A 9,268-nucleotide genomic window follows, 5' to 3' on the forward strand; every position below is an offset into this window, starting at 1 on the left:
CATAGTTGTATGTGCATTTGTGTGTGTGTATAGTTGTGTGCGTGTGTGTGTGTGTAGTTGTGTGTGCATGTGTGTGTGTGTATGTACTGTTGTATCAACAGTTCAACAGTTCAACAGAGCTTTATTTGTCATTCGGTACCAAGGTACTGAACGAAACTACATAGCAGTCACACAAAAAAGAACACAAGACACATGACCCCAACACAAACGTCCATCACAGTGACTCCAAACACCCCCTCACTGTGATGGAGGCAACAAAACTTCCACTCTCTTCCCCACGCCCACGGACAGACAGCTCGTCCCCGACCGACCCGCACAGTCCCCGCAAGGGGATGGGAGTCCCCGCGGCCGAGCCCGCACCGGGCGCTGAAACATCCCGCGGCCGAGCCGGCGACGGAAGGCCCCGCGGCCGAGCCGTGCGCAGCTAAGTCCCGCGGGCCGAAGCCGCGCCGTGCGATGTTAAGTCCAGCGGCCGAGCCGCACCGTGCGATGTTAGGCTCCGCGGCCAAGCCGCACCGGGCGATGTTAAGTCCAGCGGCAGAGCCGCACCGTGCGATGAAAAGTCCCGCGGCCGAGCCGCGCCGGGCGATGTTAGGCCCCGCGGCCGAGCCGCACCGGGCACTGTTAAGTCCAGCGGCCGAGCCGCACCGGACGATGTTAAGTCCAGCGGCCGAGCCGCACCCCGCGCCGTGAGGAAGAGACCTAAAAGAGAAAAGTTTCCCCCACCCCCCCCCCCCACCCACACCACCACCCCCCACACATACACAACCAAAAAAAAAAAAAAACCATCCCAACACCGACACACAACAAAAAAAAAGGAAAAAAGACGAACAGACTGCGAGCGAGCCGCAGCCGTTAGTGTGTGTGTGTGTATGTAAAATTGTGTGTGTATTTGTGTGTGCATAGTTGTGTGCATGTGTGTGTGGCTTTATGCATGTGTGTGTGGTGTGTGCATGTGTGTGTGTGGCTTTATGCATGTGTGTGTGGTGTGTGCATGCGTGTGTGAGTGTGTGTGCATGTGTGTGTGGTGTGTGCATGTGTGTGTGTGGCTTTATGCATGTGTGTGTTTGGTTGTATGCGCATTTGTGTGCATGTGTGAGCGTGTGTGTGAGTGTGTGTGTGCATGCATGTGTGAGTGTGTGTGCGTGTGTGTGTGTACGTGTGAGTGTGTGTGTGTGTGCATGTGTGAGCGTGTGTGTTGAGTGTGTGTGTGCATGCATGTGTGAGTGTGTGTGCGTGTGTGTGTGTACGTGTGAGTGTGTGTGTGTGTGCATGTGTGTGAGTGTGTGTGAGTGTGTGTGTGCATGCATGTGTGCGTGAATGAATGCATGGCTCAGTCCCCATATTGTCTGCACCTGTACATGTGCTTATATACAATTGCATGTGTCAGTATGTGTACCTGCCACGGTATGAATACATGTAAGTACATATTGGTTTATTACCGTGAACAATTTTGGTCTGAGTGTGAATCAGCTAATCTGTGCGTACATGCTTCCAGCAGTGAGTGTGGGTGCTGGGTGCACCTTAGTCTGTGTGCATGTATGACCTTGTGTGCATATGCAAGTGTGCTGGTGAATGTATGCCCGTGTCCGTGGGAGTTTGTACACCAGCATCTGTGTTTATCTACCAGCCGACTTGTTCAAGTGTGCAGGTGTAGATGGTCGAATGTATGTGTGTCTGCGTTTGGATGTACACGTGAGTCTGCACAGACACACGTACTTAAATGCACACATGTGCAACAAGTGGACGAGTTAACCCTTTAGAACACAATGTGCTGGAGCAAGGCCGGCACGGTGGCGCAGCGGTAGAGTCGCTGCCTCACGGCGCCAGAGACCCAGGTTCCATCCTGACTGCGGGTGCTGTCTGTACGGAGTTTGCACGTTCTCCCCGTGACCGCGCGGGTTTTCCTCCAGATTTTCCGCCAAACTCCAAAGGCGTGCGGGTTTGTAGGTTAATTGGCTTCGGCAAGCTGTCCCCAGTGTGTCGGGTAGACCTGTTGCAAGGGGTGATTGTTGATCGGTGCGGACTCGGTGGGCTGAAGGGACCTGTTTCCACGCTGTATCTCTGAACTAAACTCAGCGGGTCAGGCAGCATCTCCGGAGGACGTGGATGGAAGACGTTCGAGTCACCTAACCTGAAACGTCACCTCTCCATTCCGACCACGGATAGAAGATAAAACATAGAACACAGCCTAGGAGTGGGCCCTTTGGCCCTCAATGTTTGTGCTGAACAATGAGGCCAGGTTAAACTGTTCTCATCTGCTTGTACATGATCCATATCCCTCTATTCCCTGCACTACTCTGTACCTACTGTATCTAAAAGCCTCTTAAACGTCACTTTCGTATATCTGCCTCCACCACCACCCCCGCCACGTGTTCTAGGCACCCACTACCACCTGTATAACAAAGCTTCACCCGCACATCCCCATTATCTCACCTTCTAGTGTTGGCCGTTTCCACTCTGAGATAAAGGTTCTGACTGTCTAAATGGGTTAACGTATGATGAGCGTCTGCAAGGACTGGGCCTGTACTTGCTGTAGTTTAGGGGGAACGAGGGGGCGACCTCGTTAGAACTTTCACCGAACAGTGAAAGGCCTTGACGCAGTGGATGTGGAGATAATCTCGTGCGGCACGGTAGCGCAGAGGTAGAGTTGCCGCCTTACAGCGAATGCAGCGCCGGAGACTCAGGTTCGATCCCGACTACGGGTGCTGTACTGTACGGAGTTTGTACGTTCTCCCCGTGACCTGCGTGGGTTTTCTCCGAGATCTTCGGTTTCCTCCCACACTCCAAAGACGTACAGGTATGTAGGTTAATTGGCTGGGTAAAATGTAGAAATTGTCCCTAGTGTGTGTAGGATAGTGTTAGTGTGTGGGGATCGCTGGGCGGCGCGGACCCGGTGGGCCGAAGGGCCTGTTTCCGCGCTGTTTCTCTAAATCTAAAAAAATCTAAATAATGTTTCCACTTGTGGGAGAGTCTAGGACCAGAGGGCACAGCCTCAGAATAAAAGGACGTACCTTCGGAAAGGCACAAAATGCTGGAGTAACTCAGCACGACAGGCAGCGGGATAGGATGGAAGGAATGGGTGAGGTTTTGGGTCGAGACCCTTCTTCAGACTGAGAGTCAGGGGAGAGGGAGACACAGAGATAAAGAAGTGTAAGGTGTGAAAACGAGACATCAAAGGGGATGCGAATCAAGGAGAATGTAGAATTGATCACTGTTAGCTAGGAGAAGGTGACAATGAGGCATAAAGAGATCATATTTAATCAGGGGGGCAGTCGGAGAATTAGGAACGGGGAGGGATGGAGAGAGAGGGAAAGGAAGGGTTACTTGAAGTTGGAGAAGTCAATGTTCGTACCGCTGGGGTGTGAGCTGCCCAAGCGAAATATGAGGTGCTGTTCCTCCAGTTTGCGCTGGGCCTCACTCTGACAGTGGAGGAGGCCCAGGACAGAAAGGTCAGTGTGGGAATTGGAGGGGGAGTTGGTGTTGAGCAACCAGGAGATCAGCTAGGTTTAGGCGTACTGGGCGGAGGTGTTCAGCGAAACAATCGCCGAGCCTGCGCTTGGTCTCATGATATAGAGGAGTCCACACCTGGAACAGCGGATACAGTAGGTGAGGTTGGAGGAGGTGCAAGTGAACCTCTGCCTCACCTGTAAAGACTGTCGGGGTCCTTGGACGGAGTCGAGGGGGGAGGTGAAGGGACTGGTGTTGCATCTCCTGCGGTTGCAGGGGAAGGTACCTGGGGAGGGGACGGTTGGGGTGGGAAGGGATGAGTTGACCATGGAGTTGCAGAGGGAACTGTCTCTGCGGAAAGCGGAAAGGGTTGGCGATGGGAAGATGTGGACAGTGGAGTTGGGGACGAGAGTCTTTGCAGGAAGCAGGGTGGGATGAAATGTAGTCTCGATGGCTGTGGGTGACAGTAGGTTTTGTAATAGATGTCAGTTGATAGTCTATCTCCTGTGATTACCATCTCCATCACAGGAGATAGACCATCAACTGACATCTATTATACATCTACTGACTCCTGCAGATAGTGCCTGCCTCAACTACTGGTTCCATACACCCGCCACCCTGTTAAAATATAACATTTTGTAATAAATGTTATTCTAATTGGATACGTACCATGGAATGTAGGCATCACAGGAAATGCTAATATTTATTGTCCATCCCAAAATGTATTGTCCCAGTTAAGAGTCAATGATGAATCTGATCCCAGTCAGACTGGCCAGCGTCAGTAGATTTCTTCCCTGAAGGACTTCAGATGAAGCAGGGCGGTCACGGTGGTGCAGCGGTAGAGTTGCTGCCTTACAGCGAATGCAGCGCTGGAGGCACGGGTTCCATCCTGGCTACGGGCGCTGCATGTACGGAGTTTGTACGTTCTCCCCGTGATCTGCGCGGGTTTTCTCCGAGACCTTCGGTCTCCTCCCACACTCTAAAGATGTGCAGGTGTGTAGGTTAATTGCCTTGGTAAATGTAAAAATCGTCCCTAGTGGGTGTGGGATAGTGTTAACGTGTGCGGGGATCGCTGGTCGGCGCGGACCCGGTGGGCCGAAGGGCCTGTTTGTGCGCTGTATCTCTAAACTAAACTAAAGGTGGATACCTGAACCAGGCTGTGATGTGAACCAGCTCAATGTGCTTTCTGCCGTACACCCACAGAGGTCCAAGATAGTATTTGTGGACCTACCGAATCCCCTCAACCTTCGAAGGAAGTAGAAGCATTGATGGGCTTGCTTTACGATCGCAATGACGTGTTGGGTCCAGGAAAGATCTTCAGAGATACGCAAGCCCAGGAGTCTTATGTTTTTAACTCTCTCCACCACTGATCGTCCTTCAGCGATGGGTCTGGAAAAGGGTTCTGACCCGAAACGTCACCTGTTCCTTTTCTCCACGCCCGCTGAGTTACTCCAGCATTTTGCGTCTATCTTCATGTTGAAGAGGGGTTTGTGGATCCTCGGCCTTCTTCTTCTAAAGTTACCATCTGGTTACTCGGTTTATTTACTTATTGGACTCTTAAATTCCCAAGCTGCTCAAGTAGGAATTAAAACATAGAAAATAGAACAGTGCAGTTCAGGAACAGGCCTTTAAGCCTCCCTTAGTCTGTGCCAAACATGATGCCTAAACATGGAGACATAGACATAGAAAATAGGTGCAGGAGTAGGCTATTCGGCCCTTCGAGCCAGCACCACCATTCAATGGCGGCACGGTAGCGCAGCGGTAGAGTTGCTGCTTTACAGCGAATGCAGCGCCGGAGACTCAGGTTCGATCCTGACTACGGGTGCTGCACTGTAAGGAGTTTGTACGTTCTCCCCGTGACCTGCGTGGGTTTTCTCCGAGATCTTCGGTTTCCTCCCACACTCCAAAGACGTACAGGTATGTAGGTTAATTGGCTGGGTAAATGTAAAAATTGTCCCTAGTGGGTGTAGGATAGTGATAATGTACGGGGATCACTGGGCGGCACGGACTTGGAGGGCCGAAAAGGCCTGTTTCCGGCTGTATATATATGATATGATATGATATGATAATATGATCATGGCTGATCATTCAAAATCAGTACCCCGTTCCTGCTTTCTCCCCATATCCCTTGATTCCGTTAGCCCTAAGTGCTATATCTAACTCTCTCTTGAAACTAATCTCTTCTATTTGCATGTGCTTGCTAGCCCTCTATTCCCTGGCATTACCATGTGTCTATCTGTTCCATGTGTATCCTTCAAATGTCTATGTCTATTTTAGATCCCAAATAGTAATTTCGAATCTTATTTTAGATTCAGGAACAACTTCTTCTCCTCTGTTGCACTGACCTCTCGTATGTTGAGAATGGATTTGGGGTCTTCCAATCCACGTCTAGTCCATGTGTGTGCTTTGACAGTACCCGTGGGCAGGATCGAACCTGGGTCTCTGGTGCTGAGAGGCAGCAGCTCCGCCAGCCGTGTCATTGTGGTGATCGGACTCTTTCATGATGGGAACGATCCTCACTCGAGTTCGATGTTTGGCACAAATGTTACTTGCCTTTAGACTTCAGACTTTCCAGGTGCCGCGTGGAAACAGGCCCTTCGGCCCACCGAGCCCGTGCCGACCCACGATCGCCCCGCACACTGACACTACCCTACACACACTCGGGGACCATTTACAATTTTACCGGAGCCAATTCACCTACAAACCTGCACGCCTTTGGAGTGTGGCAGGAAGGAAACCGGAGCACCCGGAGAAAACCCCACGCAGGTCACGGGGGGAGAACGTACAAACTCCATTGTAGATAGCAGCCGTAGACAGGATGGAGTCCGGGTCTCTGGCGCTGCGAGGCGGGAACTCTACCGCTGCGCCACCGTGCCGCCCCACATTCTTTGCTGTACTTTGAGTTTCTCTTCTCCCGGTTAAACACCTACAGGTCATGGCACAGTTCAGGATTAACACAGTAGAAACTGCAACCATTATACATGTCCATCCCTTGAGGGACTGTGGTGTGCTAGAAACCTATATACAGTCCACCTTGTGGTTTATTTTTACCTGTAAGATCCTTAATAAAAGCTGTGTATATATTTAATTAATTAACCACGATGATCTTATTGCAAATTTCAAGCTAAAATGTTTTGATTGTAAAAGAGGGGGTGGGATTGTGGGGGGGGGGAGGGGGGGGGTGGGGTGGGGGGGGTGGTTGGCAGGAGTGGATAGATACAAAGAGGGTGGGGGAGGTGAGGGAGAGGAGACAGAAGGGAGGGAGGGGATTGCCGGTGGCTGTTCTGTTGTGCGTGGATGAGATTGTGGGGGAGCGTGATGGAAGTGAGCGTGATCCTCCATTCTGGATCGAAGGAGGACAGATCAAAATTCTCTTTATTTAAAAAAAAGGTAAAACATTAGGAGACGCCGCGGTAGAGTTGGTGCCTTCCTGCGCCGGAGACCCGGGTTCGATCCCGACTACGGGCGCTGTCTGCACGGAGTTTGTACGTTCTCCCCGTGACCCGCGTGGGTTTTCTCCGGGATCAGCCATGATCACATAGAAGATCGAGGGGGGATCTTATAGAAACTCACAAAATTCTTAAGGGGTTGGACAGGCTAGATGCAGGAGGATTGTCCCCGATGTTGGGGAAGTCCAGAACAAGGGGTCACAGTTTAATGATAAGGGGGAAGTCTTTTAAGACTGAGATGAGAACGTTTTTTTCACACAGAGAGTGGTGAATCTGTGGAATTCTCTGCCACAGAAGGTAGTTGAGGCCAGTTCATTGGCTATATTTAAGAGGGAGTTAGATGTGGCCCTTGTGGCTAAAGGGATCAGGGGGTATGGAGAGAAGGCAGGTATGGGATACTGAGTTGGATGATCAGCCATGATCATATTGAATGGTGGTGCAGGCTCGAAGGGCCGAATGGCCTACTCCTGCCCCTATTTTCTATATTTCTATGTTTCTATGAATGGTGGTGCTGGCTCGAAGGGCCGAATGGCCTACTCCTGCACCTATTGTCTATTGTCTATCTCCAGTTTCCTCCCACACTCCAAAGATGTGCAGGTTTGTAGGTTAGTTGGCTTGGTACAATGGTAAATTGACCCCAGTGTGTAGGATAGCGTTAGTGTGCAGGGATCGCTGGCCGGCACGGTCTCGGTGGGCCGAAGGGCCCGTATCCGTGCTGTATATCTAAACTAAACTAAACTAAACCAATGCCAAGAGAGATTGCTAAATTGCAACGCTAATGTTTATTTAGAAGAGGACTAGAATGTAAAATCAGGGATGTAATGCTGAGAGTTTATAAGGCACTGGTCAGACCGCATTTGGAGTATTGCGAGCAGTTTTGGGCACCATACCTGAGGAAAGATGTTCTGGCATTGGAGAGGGTCCAGAGGAGGTTTACAAGAATGATCACAGGGATGATAGGGTTAATGTTTGATGAGCGTCTGATGGCACTGGGCCTGTACTCGCTGGAGTTTAGAAGAACGAGAGGGGGGGGACCTCATTTGAAACCTATGGAATAATGAAAGGCCTGGATAGAGTGGATGTGGAGAAGATATTTCCACTAGTGAGAGAGTCTAGGACCAGAGGGCACAGCCTCAGAATAAAAGGACGTACCTGTAAAAAGGTGATAACGATTTTCTTTATTCAGAGGGTGGTGAACCTGTGGAATTCATTGCCATGGATGGCTGTGGAGGCTGAGTCATTGGGTATTTTTAAGGCAGAGATTGACAGATTCTTAACTAGTAAGGGTGTCAGGGTTTATGGGGAGAAGGCAGGAGAATGGGGTTGAGAGGGAGAGAGAGATCAGCCATGATTGAATGGCGGATTAGGCTTGATGGGCCGAATGGCCTAAATCTGCACCAAGTTACTTATGAACAAACAGGATCTAAGAAGGACAGATCAAAATTCCCTTTTCATTAAAAAAATGGTGAAAGGTTAGAAGATGCTGAGAGATATTTAGTGGTCTGACTGTAGAAATAACTGAGGAAGAAATTTAAAGGGTGGTTGTCTGACATCTCAGGGAGTGTGAAAGGAAGTAATGTCACTGATGTAGAGAGCTCTGGAGCAACAGAGGGAACTGTCTATCTTTATAAGGAAGGGGTGCAGTTTGCACAGAAGGAGGCTATTCAGCCCATCAGGTCTATGTAGGGGTTGCCAACTATCTCACTCCCAAATAAGGGACAAGGTGACATCACCGCCCTGCGCCCCACGTGACCTCACCCAGCCAGCGGCCATTGTGTTCCCGCTCCACCAATGGCGGCCACCCGGGCCAGGTTGCTATGCAACCTCCGTCAGGCGGCACCTGGGCCTCCGGGCCAACACTGTCCAGGCCTACACTGTCCAGACTTATACTGTCCGGGTCTACAATGTCCGGACTTACTGTGTCCGGGCCTACACTGTTCGGACCTACAGTGTCCGGGTCTGCACTGTCCGGACCTACAGTGTCCTGGCCTACAGTGTCCGGGTCTACTGTGTCTGGGCCTATTGTAACAGGGCCTACAGCACCCCCCCCCCGGGCCTAATACGGGACAAGGGTGGTCCCGTACGGGACAAACCAATTTAGCCCAATATATGGGATGTCCCGGCTAATATGGGACAGTTGGCAACCCTAGGTCCAGGCTACCTGTAGCTCAGCATTGATGAGCTGGGGCAGTGGGCCTGTTTCTGTGCTGTACAACTCTATGACAATCCAGTTGGCCCCATTCCTCAACACATTTCAGTAGCTCTACTGATTATTTTCCCTCCAGCGCTGTTCCAAGGGGTGGCACGGTGATGCAGCGGTAGAGTTGTTGCCTCACAGCGCCAGAGATGTGGGTTCGATCCTGACTACG

Source organism: Rhinoraja longicauda, chromosome 40, assembly GCF_053455715.1.
Source record: "Rhinoraja longicauda isolate Sanriku21f chromosome 40, sRhiLon1.1, whole genome shotgun sequence".
In the NCBI taxonomy this organism is placed as follows: domain Eukaryota; kingdom Metazoa; phylum Chordata; class Chondrichthyes; order Rajiformes; family Arhynchobatidae; genus Rhinoraja; species Rhinoraja longicauda.